This window comes from Podarcis muralis, chromosome 3 (assembly GCF_964188315.1).
Source record: "Podarcis muralis chromosome 3, rPodMur119.hap1.1, whole genome shotgun sequence".
Classification (NCBI taxonomy): domain Eukaryota; kingdom Metazoa; phylum Chordata; class Lepidosauria; order Squamata; family Lacertidae; genus Podarcis; species Podarcis muralis.
This window is the reverse complement of record NC_135657.1, coordinates 69226115-69244397: the sequence shown is the minus strand read 5'-3', so window position 1 is coordinate 69244397 and position 18283 is coordinate 69226115. Positions and strand designations below refer to the sequence as shown.

Below are 18283 nucleotides of genomic sequence, written 5' to 3'. Positions count from 1 at the left end.
ACAACAGAATGGGGAAAACCAGAGATCTGTTCAAGAAAATTGGAGATATGAAAGGAACTTTTCATACAAAGATTACCATAATAAAGGACAAAAGTGGTAAGGACCTAATAGAAGCAGAAGACAGCAAGAAGAGGTGGCAAGAATGTACAGAGGAATTATACCAGAAAGATACGGATGTTTCGTATACCCCAGGTAGTGTGGTTGCTGACCTTGAGCCAGACATCCTGGAGAGTGAAGTCAAATGGGCCTTAGAAACCACTGCTAATAACAAGACCAGTGGAAGTGATGATATCCAGCTGAACTATTAAAAATTTTAAAAGATGATGCTATTAAGGTGCTACACTCAATATGCCAGCAAGTTTGGAAAACTCAGCAGTGACCAGAGGATTGGAGAGCAGTCTACATCCCAATCCCAAAGAAGGGCAGTGCCAAAGAATGCTCCAACTACCGTACAATTGCACTCATTTCACACGCTAGCAAGGTTATGCTTAAAATTCTATAAGGCAGGCTTAAACAGTATGTGGACCGAGAACTCCCAGAAGTGCAAGCTGGATTTTGAAGGGGCAGAGGAACCAGAGACCAAATTGCAAATATGTGCTGGATTATGGAGAAAGCTAGAGAGTTCCAGAAAAGCATCTACTTCTGCTTCATTAACTACGCAAAAGCCTTTGATTGTGTCGACCACAGCAAACTATGGGAAGTTCTTAAAGAAATGGGAGTGCCTGATCACCTCATCTGTCTCTTGAGAAATCTCTGTGGTACAAGAAGCTACAGTTAGAACTGGATATGGAACAACTGATTGGTTCAAAATTGGGGAAGGAGTACGACAAGGCTGTATATTGTCTCCCTGCTTATTTAACATATGCAGAATTCATCATGCGAAAGGCTGGACTGGCTGAATCCCAGGCATCTGGTTGGCCACTGGTAGAGCAGGAAGCTGGACTAATGGGCCACTGGGCCTCTTTTTATGTTCTTATATTGACTCAGGAATCAGTAATCCTGTACCTTCCTAAGTAACTGTTGTACACGCTTCTTGGATTCCTTTGTAGGAAACTAGGATGAGTCTAGTTAATACCTCTGTGGAAGGCTTCCAGCTTTTGGCCATATGCACAGCACTAGCATAGTATACATTTAGCAGATAACTGGCAGGGAAAATGAAAGGAAAAGAGCTTAATAATGCCATATGTGCGCTCTCTCTCTCTCTCTCTCTCTCTCTCTCTCTCTCTCTCTCTCTCTGTGTGTGTGTGTGTGTGTGAGTGTGTGTGTGTTTAGAAGAGGATAGATGATGCCATGGACAGCATATGGAAACAATTTATTTTACTTATCTCCATAAGCAGAAATATATCAGCTGCTATTCAAAAGAAGAGAGTTCATATCCTCAAATCAGAAGTGGCTTATAAATAAAATCCTGACACCGTGTGAAAACAGATCAGACACCCTTTTAAGAGATTGCAAAAGATGTTGAGACAGGAGAAAGGCCTTATAACAACATGGATGATCTACATACATTCTATTCAGCTACAGAATTACTTTGTAGATCTGACATTATTGCTTTCTCAGTTGCATGCATATTCATTTGGGGGGAAATGCACAAAATATTTCAGCTGGAGTTAGAATATGAACTTGAACTACCACACTCCATCAAAAATTGTTAGGAAAAATAGAGTGAGAGAGCCATTATTTTAATATTTTCTCCTTGAATTACTAATTTAAAAGACATTTGCAATTAAACACCTTTAAGAAATAGTGAGATAATTTCACTGTATTTGAAGTGTTAAAATGTATTTGAAGTGCTATATAATTGCAGCTGGAGCATAAAATAATTTCTCCTGGCTCTGCCCCCATTTAAAAATTATTTCTGCAGAGAAATGTGTTATCAGTTATCTAGGGAAATAGTATTTCATTTTCAAGGAAGCAGATACCTGGTTTTTGTTATCTTAGTAAGAGACACAGCTGTTTCAGTAAATCTCGCCTCAGCTTATTAACATCTTTGTGCTGAAGTGTAGTCTACAAGTCTACAAAAAGGTGTCCTGGGGAGAAACACCAATTGCGTGTGTAGGTCCCCAGGCCACCCCTCAAATAACTTCACACATAACACGTAATTTTAGTTTTCGTTTTTGGGCACTATTTTGGCCACAACTTTATTAAAATACAAAATCAGTGAGTGGTTGTTTAGACATTGGTTATGACTATCTGTCCCCCTGCCTAGGACAGAACTGACATCCCGAGGTCCGATCGGTAGTCAGTAGAAGAGAAAGTCAAACTGGGGGTCATTTGAGCTAAGCGTCGGACCCACGCCGCTCACCCCAGCAGCTCCCCAAAAGCTTGCCGGCCCTGGTCCCATGACAGGGATTCCCATGACAGGGATTGGGCGGCCCTGGTCCCATGACAGGGATTGGACGAAATCGTGGCAAGCCCCAGGATTCCTTTAACGGAATTCCCTTCAGCGCAATTGGAGGGGCAGGCACAGCCTATCCTGACCCCTCCACCACCAGCATATTATAACCAATGCCTAACCGCAACCTTACAAGTTGTGACGAATTGCTGAGTAGTAGGCAAAAACCAAATGGCACAGACAATCACCAAATGGCAAAATTCCTACTAGGCCCCTGCGCCAAGGCAGACGACCCCATGACAGGCAAAGCAAGGTCAACCGGAAAAGAGGGCGGGTGGGCGGGTGATCCGATGCACTCTGCAAAGAGAAAGAGAAACCAGAGTGCACCAATATTTAAAGTCTATGGTCCCACCCACCCAATTTGCAACATACAATTTGCCCCAGCAACCCAGTTACCTAATCATAGTGCCAGGCAACAACTATTAACCTGCCTGGCAACAAGAGGCCTGGCCCGGTGGCCCACACCGCAACATGTGCTCTCATTTATTGGAGAACACGCTATATGGAAAGTAGTAATCAGTCATGGTGTTAATATACCAGTGTTCCCATTTCAGGGGCTAAGTGGGCTCTTCCTGTGTTTACAATCCCACACACCAAAAGCTTGAGGTGCTTGTCTTCACAACTGCACAGAAACATGCACAGGACTAGCAAAGGTACCTTGCCATACCAAGTACCAAGTATAATGTATATGTAGATAACATACGAAGACACTTTATACTATGAGTCATTGGTCCACCCATCCCAGGATTGTCTATGCCAACTGACAGCTATCCACAAAGGCCTGAGACATAGGCATTTCCCAGCCTTATTTTCTGAGATGCTATACCTCTGAGCCATGAAGCCTTCCAGGGCACCTGCCTTTCTCCACTTAAAGTCAGTGCTACATCACTTAATGGGGAGAGTAATAAGCTGAGATGTTCTGCAGGCTTTTGCAACATTCTGTTTATATACACTGGACCTTCTGCTCCCTCTAGTATTATGGATGAATCTTTCCTCCACAGCCGGACCCTGAGTTATTATTATTATTAAATTAATTATGCAAAAGGCTTCCTCATCCTTCTATTTCCTTTTTCTTGGTACTGCTTAGGATACACACATTTAATTTTTAGATTGCATTATAAAAAGGGAAACGTGTGAAATCACAAGAGGCTGAAAGGTAGAAAACACTCCTTTATCCTTTCTCTTCCCCATATCTGGCACAACTGCCATCTACCTCTCAAAACTGGTTACTAGGTTTGGTTACTTATTTGGTATGGGAGACTGCAGTGGTCTGCCATTAACTCCCTGCCCATCTAATCCTAGCAAAGGCACATGTCCACATTTTTATGTGTTTTATTCTGTCTGACTTAGAGACTTCGTAGAGACAAAACCAAAAATTCCTAGCTTGACTGTGCTTGACTGAGATGGGGCTTGGTGAGTGGTTGGGCAGATGGAAACATCTTACTCCTGTATAGGATTTGCCCAATTCTCAGGGCTCTTCCCCAAAACAAAATGTGACCACAGGGAGGGGGCAGCATTAAACAATTCATACTATTTCAGTGGCACAGTTTAAGCAGCACGAACACTTGAGCACAGACCACCACCATTTTCTTCCTTCCCATAGTGCCTCTATAAAAAGATGACAGGCTGCTAGCATCCTTCCCAGAAACATCGTAATTCCCTTTCCTACATTTCATGTCCTTAGGATGAACCTCTTTGTAGAGATCTGTACATAATTTGCACCTTTTGAGAATTTTGGCTTGGGGTGTGTGTGAATGGCTATTTCAATAGAGTGCTGCATGTTATAAGGCAATGCCATCATATAAACCACTTTGCATGTATTAAAAGCAAGTGCTTTATTAGATGGGGCAATTTAAGCACATTACTTTTCACTTGTGGAAGCTAGGAAGTGTTGCATTATGGATGAATTAGATTGTTGTATGTTTAAAGCATGTGTTACCTGGAACTGAGGTTTGCTAGATATATCACATTATAACATATACATCTGCATGATGATGGCAGGACCCCTGATGTGAGGAAGATAGGAAAATTATTATAATCTCCATTTCTAAATTGAATGAGCATTTTGCTCAGCAGAAACCTCTTGACTGCAAATAGTCTGAGATTACATCCTGCTGTTTAAGGTACCTGTGTGTGTCTGTCTGCATGTGCATGTGTTTGTGAGCACTCATTTATTTTTAAACTGAACATAAGTTTCTCACATTCCTTTAAATCAGATATCTTTGATATCCTACACTGTTAGAGCTACTCACATGTTGGCACAGACAGGTCATATTAGTGCAATAGCTATTTTATGATTTATTTATTTATTTGAATTATATTTGTATTATTCTGACCCAAGAGATGAGTCACTCTCCTACAGAAAAAGTACTCAAGCCTACCCTTATCAATCTCAGGATGAAACTCACAGCTGCCCTGATTGAAAAGGACATGAAAGAAATTATGCAACAAAAACTCATTTCAATTCAACAGCTACAATAAAACTGGGGAATGGAGAATTACAGAGGTTGCATTCAGACAAGAGATTAAGGCTTGGCTTAGTGCTACAGGAACGACAATCTCCCCTCATATCTCCTCTTGCATGGCCACAAGGACAATATTCAAATATTCCCATTACATTTTATATCAACTGCAGTTTACGGGGTCATCTGAACTCTAAACTGTGGTTAATCTTAACTCTGGTTAATGAAAAGAAGCCACCTGCATAAACTATGGCTTGAGTTCAGTTTGTATCCACTGGCCAAAGTTAAGATTAACCCAGTTTATCCATGTTCAAATAACACGGCCAGCTGTGGTTAATCTAAAACAGAAGTGGAAGGTCCTAAAGTCCTCCTCACAGTCACTTTCCACCAGAAGAGGAGTGGAAAGCACCCAAGCCCAAATCTTGCTGCAGGTTGTTCTTGTAATGCTGAACTGGCCCATAGCCATCAAGGCCTACTCAACATTCAGAGCACCATGCCACCTGTTAATTTTAAGGCATATTACAGGAAGGGAAACAAAAATTGTGCAGAGAAAAGCCTGCACCTTATTTCCACACAGGAAAAAAACAGGCAACGATAAATGACTCAGATTCATATTTTGTTTTCCTCCTTTATTGCTGTACAAAAGAGGTAGCCTTTGGTAGTTACTTCTACACAAGCACATATTCTTCTCTAGAGAAAAAAAGAGAGGCTCTATTAAAAGGTATGAGCAGCGTGGGTAACAATGGGACAGCAATCTAGGAAAGTGATATAAAATTATAATGTGTCAATCCAAAGAAAACTAGTTACTAATATAGAGCTAAGAGGACAAAAAGGGACAAAAGATGCTTTGTAGTGTTGGATTGCAAGAAATGAAACCAGGGTGGAAGACAGACGGTTGTGGGATGGGGATGTTTGTGGTCACCAAAGGGTTATCTTCCCTCCCTTTTTCTATACATAGTGTTAAAATGTTGTTGCATCTTTCTGCTTCTTTTCTATGTTTGCTAAGGGTTGCACATTAAGCTTCCTTAATGTGGGTTTTTCTGTCTCAGCCCCACATTTCGAAAGCGTGTTCTCCTTCATGGAGAGCACGTATTGCGGTGGGGGAAAATAAGACATCCCTCTGTTGCTGTGTGGGTTAGTTTGGATGGCCACAAATCTTATTGGGCAGCTCTTGGTCGTTGGGGAGAATTTGATGTTGCAATTTATGATTGACGGCCAATTTATGATTCCTTGCATGCAGTGTTGAGCTGCCTCTTTTCGCTGCATGCATCCAATCCCCCGCCCACCCTCCCTATATTTAGAGCTGTTTGTGTTGACCTTGCTATGCCTGTCATGGGGTCATCTGCTTTGGGGCAGGGGCCTGGTAGGAATTTTGTCCATTTGGCTGATTGGCCGGTGCCATTTGGTTTTTTGCCTACTGCGTAGCAAAATTGTCACAACTTGTAAGGTTGCGGTTAGGCATTGGTTAAATTTGGTTGGTGGAGGGGGTATGGTTGGCTGTGCCTGCCCCTCCAATGCTGCTGTTGCAAGGGTATTCCGTTAAAGGAATCCAGGGGCTCGCCATGCTCTTGTCCGAACCCCTGTCAAGGGGCTAGGGCCACGCAAGAGCCCCTGGGAGCATTTGGGGAGAGGTGAGGGCCTGGCACCCAGCTCTATTCTCTCCCCAAAATGTTTTCCCTTATTGACTTTCGCAGGCTTGCAGATGTCAGTTCTGTTCCTACCTCTAGGTGGGAACAGATAGTCACAAACCAATGCCTAAGCAACCACTTACATTCTGTAATCAATAAAGTTGTAGCCAAAAAATTATGCCAAAAACCTTAAACAAAAATTCTGTGTGAATTGTGTTTTATTTGAGGGTGGCTTGGGGACCTCGACATGCAAGAGAGTATTCTATGCTTCTTATTGAAAACATGGAGTTTACTACCACAGCTATCACAGCAGCATTTATCCAAAAGTAAATTCATTATAATTTTTTGTTAAACCAGTTACAATATTTCCCCATACCTGTTACCAGTTCCCATTGAAAGATCACTGATGTATTATTATTCACTTTAGTGCAGAGCTTTCGTTGCATGCTTTCATTGCTGCTCTGTTACATTTATTATGCAATGGGTTTTTTCCTCTTGTATTTGGAATAGCTAATTGATGCCATTGGGACATAAGTCTCTTCTGATAAAGGACTGCATGTTGTCTGTTTCTTATTTATGGTTTATAACTGGAAAAATAATATATACAGCATGCACACAGTAGTTACAGACATACTAAAAGGCAGACAGATTGAGTACCACAGTATAATTCTGCTGAGGGATTTATATGGTATCATTTACCACAAAGTGGAAATTACAATGTAGTAACACTGTGAAGTTTTAGTTTTGTCTTTATTAATCACCATACTCCCACCCCTTATAATAGCCAAGGCAGAAAAAACTTAGAATAAATTATTCTCAATCCCCTCCACACACCTGATTTTCAAAGTGCTTTGGCGGCAGAATACCTAGACTGGTGCAAAGGGAGCATTTTGAAACGAAGGCTGGTGTATTTTCTGCCTAGCAGACTTTCCAGCTCTTCAGCTGTTTATCATGGCATGTTTATGTTATGCCTTACCCATTCTCTGCCCTACAGGGGCTATGAGAGTCTTTTAAAAGTAGAGGTGGAAACTTTAAATGAATTCACACATGCATGTTCCTAGCTTAAGAACTGCAACTTTGACCGGTAACTTGTATGTGTAAGTAGGCATCACGTATCAAATGTTGAATGAAAGCTGACCTAAGACTTCAAAACAAATAAAAAAAACCCAGTTTAACTGGTAGAGGCTGTCCAGTGAACAACAGGGAGTCATCACATCCTGATGAGACATGTTCAGCCCTATACATGTACATGCATCACATGGTGGTTATACAGATTTAAAGTTAGGTCTGCCTCCTCCAAGTCTAACATTAAAGTCACTGTTCCACTATGGAGTGTATGAGCAATAAATTGGAGAGAGCGAGAGAGAGGAGACATCAAAGGAAAAACACCTTTTTAAAATGCTGATAAAGAAGAGTACATTTGAAGTTTTTAGTTAATTACTTCCAAAGTTCTTCAGTTAAGAATCTTTTGCAATGGGGAATATCCACTTGCCACTATGATAAGGTATCACATATATATCAAGTCAAACAAATACATTCATTTTCAGCTGCAAAAAGTGGGCAGTGTGAAATGAGATATGAGAATCCCCAAGGAAATGAGGGAGTATAAACAGCAGAGGCCAGAGAAAGCCCCAAAGTCCAAAGGTCCTTAACTAAGGTAAGTACACTGGAGGGACAGCAAGTGGCAAAACCTTCTGTGCCCCCTTTGCCACACATCACCTGGTGATCTCGTTAGACTAGTTTCTAATAAACATTGGGGTTTTCCCCTGCAGCATTAACAGCATGTATATAAACTATGGATCAGTAATTAATCTCTTAGGGCCAAGCTAGATACAACTTGGAATATCCATGATCAGATTGCCTGACATTTTTTCTTCTTCAGCTAAAAGAGGGAGTGGGGTGGAGTAGAGTGGTTCAGGGCAGCAGTGCAGAAGGAGGGTTTAAAATCCTGGTTCCTCAGTGAAAATCCCCACCACCACCACCAAAGGTGATATCCACTGGAGAGATTTGGGAAAGGGGTATCTGGATAGCTGTCTTTTAAAAAAGAAACCTCATTGGTTAATCATGGCTTCTTGGGGTGAGATTTCCATCACAAATGAGGAAGAGAAAGAGTTAATGCTCTCCATGCACAAGTGTCATGGTCCCAATTCATTCCACTCCATTATTGAATGCAGCTTCCCATTAATTAATTCTATATTCACCTAAAGTGTTGCAATTTTTGTATAGATACAGCACTCACATCCAATACAAGCATAGGTATTTTTTTCCAGTGATACAACATCGCATTTGATACGTTCAGGTTAAATCAGTTTTGGAATATGCAAAAGCAAATTTGTCAAATCGAGAGAAATCACTGGATGCCTTTCCAGTAGGAAATCTGTTCCATGACATTCCAAAAAGAAAGAGAGAGAGAGAGAGAGAGAGAAAGAAAGAAAGAAAGAAAGAGAAAGAAAGAAAGAAAGAAAGAAAGAAAGAAAGAAAGAAAATAGGGTTCTCTCTCCCAAGTATAAATAAAATGCTATACCGCTCATGGAAAACAGACATCTATTAACTCTGCCCGCCCACCCCACTGTAAGATATACACAGAAACAAACAGTTCTGAAGCTGTAGGCTTTCAAATAATCCACCAACCTTTTTATCCTTATACTCATCCAGAAGATCGGATACATCTACTTTAGACCAAGAACATTCAAAGAAGAATTTATGTCTGCCAGTCTTCAGTGCTCAAAAGCCTTCAGAGTTTATAAGAGAGATCAGTGATATGGTAAAAAGGCTCCAGATGCAAAAGGGATGAATAGATATTTCTTCTTAAATGTGTTCTGACTTGTTAAGGCTGTAGGGGGAAAAAAAGAATGCAGTTATTTTGAAGAAGCAATATTGTTCATGTAAGTCTAAAACAACAATAAAATACAGGGCCACAAAATTATACTATAGCAGCCATCTCCAACACCTTCCAGGTGCTTTGGACTACATCTCCCATCCTCCCTGATTTTTTACCATGCTAGCTGGGGCTGATGGGAGTTGTTGTCCAACACCTCTGGAGGGCACTATTGTGAGGAAGGCTGGGATATAGGAATGCAACTGTATTGATCAGCACTGTGCATCTATAAATGCCCACCCCCAACTTAATGTTCTCTTTTAAAACAAATGGTGTAAACTTGGAAGACAGTCAGTGTCAGCCATTTATATCTATCTATCTATCTATCTATCTATCTATCTATCTATCTATCCAATCCACTTCTACAGAGTAACTTCCACTAGAATAACAACAGAGAAGAGCTGATAAGTGGTGGGGATAGCATGGGTAGAGGCTGCTTGCTACGAATTCTCCTACAATATGTTAATTTGATCATATTGTACACATTTTTTTTTTCAAATCAACAGGTTACCATTGGGGGTTTCTCTTATATCAGTTTTTGGCAACACAGGTTTCTGCGGCTTAAAATAACTATTATTTCACCTGATCTTTTAAATATTCCAGTAATATCATTTGTGGATTCACAGTTGCTACATATAAGGGGTCCAGAAATTCAGAACTTTTGGGCAGCTCAAGAATATATGTAAGTAATTCTGCCCTTTGTGTCCTACATCTCCAACAATTATTTTGAGTTATCTCGTTTAATTTGTTTGGGGTAAGGTGCCAAAGATATTGAGCTGGTTTTTTAAAATCTTTAAAATATGTTTATATTACTTTGGGTTCAAAACATTTGGGGCTTTGCTGCGCATATTTGTGTGTAATGTTTACTTCTTCCCCTTAGTTCAAAAAGTGATTTGACAATTAGGCAAAAAGAAGAAAATGTATGAGTTGCTATTGAAGTACATGCTATTTTATTTTTTTAAAGGACATGCACTTTGCCCTGTGCATTCATTATCCTGTCTTCTGAAAAGACTGCCATTATATAGAAAAGATTATCTATGCTTTAGGAAAGAAGCTTTTTAAAATGTTTCCTCCCAGTGAAATCTTGAACTCAGTATTTAAGAGGGAAGCTAAGCTGATAAGTGGAAAGTAGACTGAATTTAAAATAAAAGCTTCCACTTCTTCCTCCCCTTGAGAGTATATTTAGCTCACAGCATACAAATAAATAAATCTTCATTTAAATTGAGATGCAGTGTTGTTCAATAAAAGTGATGGTGTCAGCATTGATATGAAAGGTTCTACCCATAATTCTGCATCCCAAGCGCCACAATATTTCCAGTGCTTGGCTTCGGAGCTTTCTATCCTTCATCACTAAGCAGAAGAAAGGAATGAACATCAGTAACATTAGGAAAACATCTATATGTTCACTACTATTTACTGACTTGGAATGTGCATGAAGTAGTTAAAAGCATGATAGTAAAGCCTGTGTTCAAGGCATACATTTGTTCTCAATAGAACACAGTTAAAAATAAATAAAGGAAGGAAGGAAGCCAGACTTGATTTCAGCTGAACTTTCCTGCCTTGGATACACACTGATTTAATTTTACTGCTCAGCAACCCTCCGTGCCCCACTCCACAATGTTAATGAGTGCTTCCCATCTCTCCAGAGAGACTTTTAGGGGAACGCAAGCGGCTGCAGGGGAGGAGGGAGCAGGAAACTCTATTTCTACCAATGAGAGCCAATGAGAGCAAGGGTTCTGCCACTTTATACAAGAAGAGCATCTACTTGAACCCTCTCATGCAGTGTTTCAGCATTTGAGGATATAGCATTGGCTAGTCTCCCAGTGAACATACTCAAGGGAATCTCTCTAGACGATGGTGGCTGCTGCAACTGCTGTTGGACTACAGTTAGATGAGCAGTAGCCAAAATGGTGTCCTCCAACCATTGTTGGACTGCAGTACCCACCATCCTCTAACCCAGAGCTTTCCAAACTATGTGTCATGACACATTAGTGTGTCGGCTGCAGTGTGTAGGTGTCTTGCATGAACGCTCCCCACACTCCTCCCAGGGCTGGAAAGGGGATAGTCGAACCTCTGGTTTGCTAATAAAACTGAACTACTGTGTCGTGAAATGATGCATGTCTAAAAAGTGTGTCACCAACATGGAAAGTTTGGAAAGGTCTGCTCTAACCACTGACTATGCTGGCTGGGGCTGATGGAAGTTGCTATCCAGGCGGAGAAAGGCTGGTCTGCATGGTCTCTTAGTAACAGTACAGGAAGTCACACCAAACTAGCATGTACAATTGTTTTGAAATTATTATCAAGACTGTAAATATTAAATGATATTTTTTTCTAAAAAAAACTTCACAGCAAAAAAGTAATCCTGTAATGTATAAAGCTATAAAGTACAGACATTTTTCAAGTGGGATCTGTAACAGCAATGAAGCAAAGTTGTATGACTTCTACAAATAACAAATGATAAATGTTATTGAAGGGCTTTAATACTCTAACCAAGGTGTTTTTGCTCAAAGTAGATTCTCAAAGGGCGTTTTGAGGTCGTATTAATGCAACTTTCAGAAATATTTTCTGCACACCTTTATTCTATTACACAACACGGCAAACATTGTATCTTCACATTCTTTTTTTATCTACAATCTCAATGGAATAATGGTTTGGGATTTGTTCATTTTAGGATTTTATTATGGGATTTAATGAATTTTTTTGGAACTGAGGCAACCACAAAGTTTTCTGAAAAGATTATTGCAATCTAATCGAGTCATGAGATAAGCACTCCCCTCCTCTTCTCACGATGCTTCCAGAAACATAAATATTTACAACTTTATCTACTCTGATTATTCATTCTTTGCAGAAGCATCCATATTTTCTGAAAGCAGATAAGTACCAAAGAAATGAATGCCATTTTGCTTAGTTCCTATCATCATGAAGAATATGGGCCTATTATCAGGAAATGCTATGATCTGGAAATCCATCATAGCAGTCCTACAGAAAAGCACAATGTAACTTGGAGAGCAATGCCCATGGAACACTCCTGATAGCAGAGCATGTGCTAACAGAGCAAGCATGGAGGCTGCAGAGGCACCAGCTAAGAAGTCAGGTCATGTTCAAGGCTCTCTAGGCCAGCTGCTGGTGATCAGTGAACCACTCTGCCTTAGGCTGTCAGACAGGATTCCTCAGAAGTTCCTCCTAGACCAGCAGGTCCTGTATGGTCACTGCCAAGACCAGGGCTGTCTTTAGCATATGCACCGCCGGGGTGCAAAGATCCACCCAGCGCCCCCAAAATAATTTTTTATTATGCTTATGTCAGACACTACACTTACGCCATATCTCTTGTTTATGAAAGAAGGCAGGAAAAAGAAATGTGTTTCTCACTTAGCATTCATCGTAAAATGAAGAAAAAATGCAGCTCACGGAATTCATAGTGTGTGCTCTAGGTGCGTTTTTGTGGAAATGGAAAACTAAAATCGCATGCTGAAACGCATATGTAGTAGAGCCCTAAGTACTAAGGAGTTAGTCAAAGAAAATGCCAACAATTAGTGAAAATAAACACTATTTTTTAACGATTTCTCTAAACGAATTTGAACTGTAAGTGATGAAATTAAAATGCGCCGAAGTGAATGACAAGCGCCGCGGCTGGCGCATCACGTCTTTGGTAAATAAGCGCACAAAGTTGAAAGTCCTTTAGTGAAACAGTAGGTATATATTTTGGTAATAACTAGGTATATATGTATTTTGTTTTTCTAGCTTGATGAAAATTATTTATTATTTCATAACAGATAGATAGTTAAGAGCTTAGGCAGCTTCAGCGGCGGGTGCCTGGCGCCCCCCAGAATTCGGCACTGGGGTGTCCTGCACCCCTTGCACCCTCAGTAAAGACGGCCTTGGCCAAGACTCCCCCAAGCAACTACCTGTGAACCTAAAGAACCAGATGCCACCATCCACAGCTGTTCACAGATACAGTGACACAGGGTATATACCAGGAGTGAGACTACAGAGTGGAGGAGGAGTGCCTATCTTCAGGCCAGATGGTTGATTCTCTGACATTCTCCACAGAGGAGTAAAACAACTTCTAGGGAGCTGTAAAGTGGCCTTTTGTGGCATTTACAGTTTGCTTCTGCTGCAAATGTGCAAAGCCACTATTTTCAGACTGTAGTCCCGGAGAGCAAAAGTCTATCACAGCTGTTACATCTGCCTTTATCTGTTGTTTTAAGAATACATTTTTTGCAATGTTCTCCTAGTAAACACTGCTAATTAAAAACAGTAGACAGAATGCTGTTTGAAATCCTAATATGTAATCTTAATGCACCAATACTATGTAATACTGGAGCCCCTTATGCTGCTGTTAGAGATCTCTTTCCAGCTGTCAATGGATAACATCCCTGGATTCCTGCTAATTGGCTGTACACCAAGGCAAACATCTCAGCTAATTTGAGAACATAGTACCGATTAGTTCTAGATAAAGTATGAATATTTATAAAGAAAGAACCAATAATGAGAGAAAGGCAGAGATGGAAACCAGCAAAAAAGGGAGAAAAAACACCCTTTCAGATGCTTTAATAAGATTTTTAATCCTTCGAGCAACTGACAAGAATATTTAACTGTCATACTTTCAGAATGGAAAAGACAAAATCATCCTTGTGTATGATCTTTGTTCCTAAATAAAATGCTTAGGGGATTTAGATTTACAGAGCTTTTCTTTAGGCACAAATAAAAATAAAGCAAATGGCTTTTAAAATTGATGGCTTGGATTCCAAGGTGCTCTTGTATGAGCAGAAACACACCTCAGCTTGTGCAAGCCCCCTGCTGATTTCCTCTTCCAGCTCCAGAGGGTTCCCCAACCATCAGAAATTTATTTTTAGAAGCACATGAACCTCCAAGGACAAGGGAAGTGGGAAACATTCAATTAAGTTCTCGTCCAGCCATAATATCTAGCTCAGATTGGAGGAATATAACAACAACATGCCAACAAGTCTATTATTCAGTTGTTTTATCCCCCCCCCCCTTTTTTTAGATGAGGCAGTCATTCTTGCAATTATTTTGTATTGTTTACAGTATTATATGTTGTGCACTGCTTTGATATATGAGTGGGCAGTATTTCTCGCTCTATAAGACACACCCGACCACAAGACACACCTAGTTTTAGAGGAGGAGAACAAGAAAAAAAATATTCTCTCTCTCCCTGCGCAGCGCCCCTTCAGCGAAGCAGCAGGAGAAATGGAGCCCCTTCCATTTCTTCTCCTGCTTCGCTGAAGGGGCTCTGCGCAGAGAGGGAAAGCTGCGCAGCACCTCTCCAGCGAAGCGAAACCAGGAAAGCGAGAGGGATCGGTGTGGACCGATCCCTCTTGCTCTCCTGGCTTCAGGCGGCTATCCCTGAAGCCAGGAGAATGAGAGGGGTTGGTCCGCACCGACCCCTCTCGCTCTCCAGGCTTCAGTGAAAGCAACGCGAAGCGGGAGGAGTGCAGCGGGACGTCCCGCTGCGCTCCGGAGGCTTCCGGCGGCTATCCCTGAAGCCAGGAAAGCGAGAGGGACTTCTTTCTATTTTCTTTCTATGCTATTTCCCCCCTGTTTTCCAGCACTCTCTCCACGATCTCTCCAATCCAGACCAAAATATCTTGAGTTGAAGCTTTGGGGCCAGCTGGAGGCTGGAGGACATGTAAGAAAGCAATGCGAAGCCTCTGGAGTGCAGCAGGAGCTCCCACTGCGCTCCGGAGGCTTCTGGTGGCTATCCCTGAAGCCAGGAGAACGAGAGGGGTTGGTGCGCACCGGAGGCTTCGTGTTTCTTTCACTGAAGCCATGGAGCCTGCATTCACTCCATAAGACACACACACATTTCCCCTTACTTTTTAGGAGGGGAAAAGTGTGTCTTATAGAGTGAAAAATATGGTACATACTTTTAGAAACAGAAACAAACAAACAAACAAATTATTTTCAAGACCTGAACAGCAGTGTCAATTTAGTCAGCAAAGGTTAAAATATGCTTTTAGTAGCAGGCTATGGGAAGTGCTTGCAGGCCATGTGGCACAATCAAAGTCCAAAAGTGCTCTACAAAATTGCCATTTCCTATGGAGAACCTACAGGTGCCCCCCTACTTATGCGGGGATAACGTTCCAGAGCCCTGCACACATAAGCGAAAATCACATAAGTGGGGAGCACCCTCTAGAATGCCTCTAAATTCTATTTTCCCCCTGTTTTCCAGCACTCTCTCCCACACTCTCCAATCCAGACCAAAATATCTTGAATTGAAGCTTTGGGGCTAGCTAGAGGCTGGAGAACATGCAAGAAAGTAGCTGCTGTACTACCCCATGCATCAGCTGTAAGGCAAGGAGGCTGAGCAGCCTAAAACACTGCTGTGCCTCCAGTCTCTTCGGGGCAGTAATATAGATTCCTCAAATGAAAGAGTTTTTACTAGAGATAATGTGTGATTTTACCAAAATACTGACACATTTCAGCATTGCTTAGCTTATTCAATCTATAAACAATTCAACATGTGGTAGAATTTATATCATTGTAAACTGCTGAAATCCACATTTAAAAAAATGAATAATGTGTTGTTTGCAAACTCTTGGATTAGTACATCAACTGAAGGAAGACCTGAGCTCCTATACAGTAATAACTTAGCTTGAGTGTGACAACATTCATTATCGACTCTTACCATGCTGAATTATAATTATGAAAATCAGTAATTTAATTGGCATCTACTGCAATGAAAACAAGCTTAACCAATGTTATGATTGGAGTGCAAGTGCCTCCTTGTGCTTTCAAAACTCAGCCTTCTTATCAGGTATTCAGTCACTATATAGCTAAACGGCCAGTTGTTAAGATACACTGAACATGTTATAATGTGCAGGAATATTCATACCTATATGAAAAAAGGATGCAGGAAACAAACGCTCATGGAGAAAATATAGGAAAATGCAGCAGAGATCACCACTCATGTGAATGGCATGCTAGACAATAAGGACCACTTCACATATTCACAAGTTTAAATGTATCCATACAATGCTTGAAATGCACACCTAAGATTATAACAGGTGAATTGCAGCAATTGTGTTTATCATACAAGTACCCTTGTTAGGAAACTGTGATTGGATGAAGACTGTTGTAGTGCAAAGTCCTCCTGGCAAATCTAGGCTTGCCTGAAGTAATGTATGAAAGGTTTCTAATTTTTGTCAGCCTTCTGGCAAAGAACCTAGATGCAAAAATACAATGCAATCCACAGCTCTGCGTTTTGATGGGCCGACTTGAGTCACAAATTTGTGTGCCATTCACATGGGAGGAAAGGGATACAGAGCTCAGTAAGACTGGATTATCAAACTATGAGAAATGTACTGCTAGCCGGAGGGAAGAGCTAGATTTATTCCTGTTGGAAGAACAATAAAAATCCCAAGTGAAAATACTTTTGAGCCATTATCAACCTATGTTAGGCTGTAAAATACAGAACCTGTTTTCAAATTTCTGCACCAAAATACTTCTATCTTCTGATTAGGTATTAAAAAACTATGCTATGCCAAAGCAACATCTCAATTATATGCCATGCCTCAGAAATGATCACACAGGAAAATTAACATTTATGTCATGAAATGTTTAAATGACATGAACTATTTGAAGGCCATGAAATGCCACTAGAGCTATATGCTTTGCCACAACACATTGACCTGAGGTCTTCTGAAGTGGAAAATGTCAGGCAGGCTGTATGCTGAATCAAAATTTCTAGGAAGTTTAAGGTATTAACACCAGCCTTCCAGTAATAAAAAGGTTAATTTTAGAGTGTGCACTGAAAAAATATATGGATGGCTCTCAATAGGAAAATGAAAAGGACAAATCATATCATGTGAACTCACCATAAAGAAACAGTCAAACCCAAATTCTTGAGGCATCTGGTTAAGTGCTATAACACGTGTTGCATGTCCAAGATTGCAGGTTTCAATCTTCGGCATCTCCAATAAAACAAACAAACCAAAGGACGAGGTGTTGGGTAAGAACTCTGCCTAAGACTCTAAAAAGCCATTTACAGTCAAACCAGGCAAAACTGTGCAAGGTGGACAAAAATCTAGGGTGGTGTAAAATCAGTATTCTATGGGCTATTGGAGATGGTCCCAATTATTCCCAGAGAGGGATCAAAACTGTGCTATTTTCTAATTTCTTCTCTAGTAATAGGTACTGCTTGTTACTGTACACACAGGAAATATAACAGAGAAAAGCCAGCAGAAGATAGAACTGTGAGCAAAGCTGGCTAACTAGTGAGGCAGGGTGAAGCACCCATCTCAGGCCACCCTACCGCTAAAGACTCTCCTCCCTGGAAGAGAGGGGAGTGGTTGTGGGCGGGAGCCCGAGCTCCGCCTCCTGGCCGGGGGCCTTAGCCCCGCCCCTCCTCACCTGGCTGGCGCCCCACGCCCACCAGAGGCAGCCAACCAGGTGTCTCCGGGGGGCGTGTTTAGCAGCTTAATGCTGCGGGGCCAGCTCCGCCTCCTCCTCAGTCGTCGTCGTCCTGCACCGAGTCACCCACCCTCCACTCCCATTTAGCTCAGGGTCTAGGTTTTTGGCCTTGCTATGGACCTTAGGTTGGTCGCCCCGGTTGTCTGTGGGGCCTGGTAGGGATTTTTCCATTTGGCATTAGGCTTTTTGTTTTTTTTCGCCTACCTCATAGCAATCGTCACAACTTTTGTGGTATTGGTGGGTAGGTTAGGCATTGGATTCATGTGTGTCAAGGGCTAGGTGTGGCCATCGCCTATGCTATCTACCGTGGGTTATTCCGTTAAAGGAATCTGGCGGTCGTGTATTCCGTCCGATGCCTGCTTGGCAGGAGGCCATGGCACGACCCTCGGTGACATCAGGGGTGAACCTATAGTTGCATTGGCATCAACAGGCTCCACCTACTGTTGAATAAACCCACCTCCTATAGTCATCCAATGCCTAAGCCAAT

At 41.4% G+C, this 18283-nt stretch overlaps 1 protein-coding gene across 2 annotated transcripts in view; it reads right to left on the bottom strand.

Annotated features, from left to right (window-relative positions):
- The window catches only part of HS3ST5 (heparan sulfate-glucosamine 3-sulfotransferase 5), a 142291-nt gene that overhangs the window by 84518 nt on the left and 39490 nt on the right, over positions 1-18283 (bottom strand). For both annotated transcript variants that reach the window (XM_028723214.2, XM_028723215.2), the window contains exon 2: positions 9117-9318. The gene's annotated coding sequence lies outside the window, so the exon portion shown is untranslated. The remainder of the gene's footprint in view (positions 1-9116; positions 9319-18283) is intronic.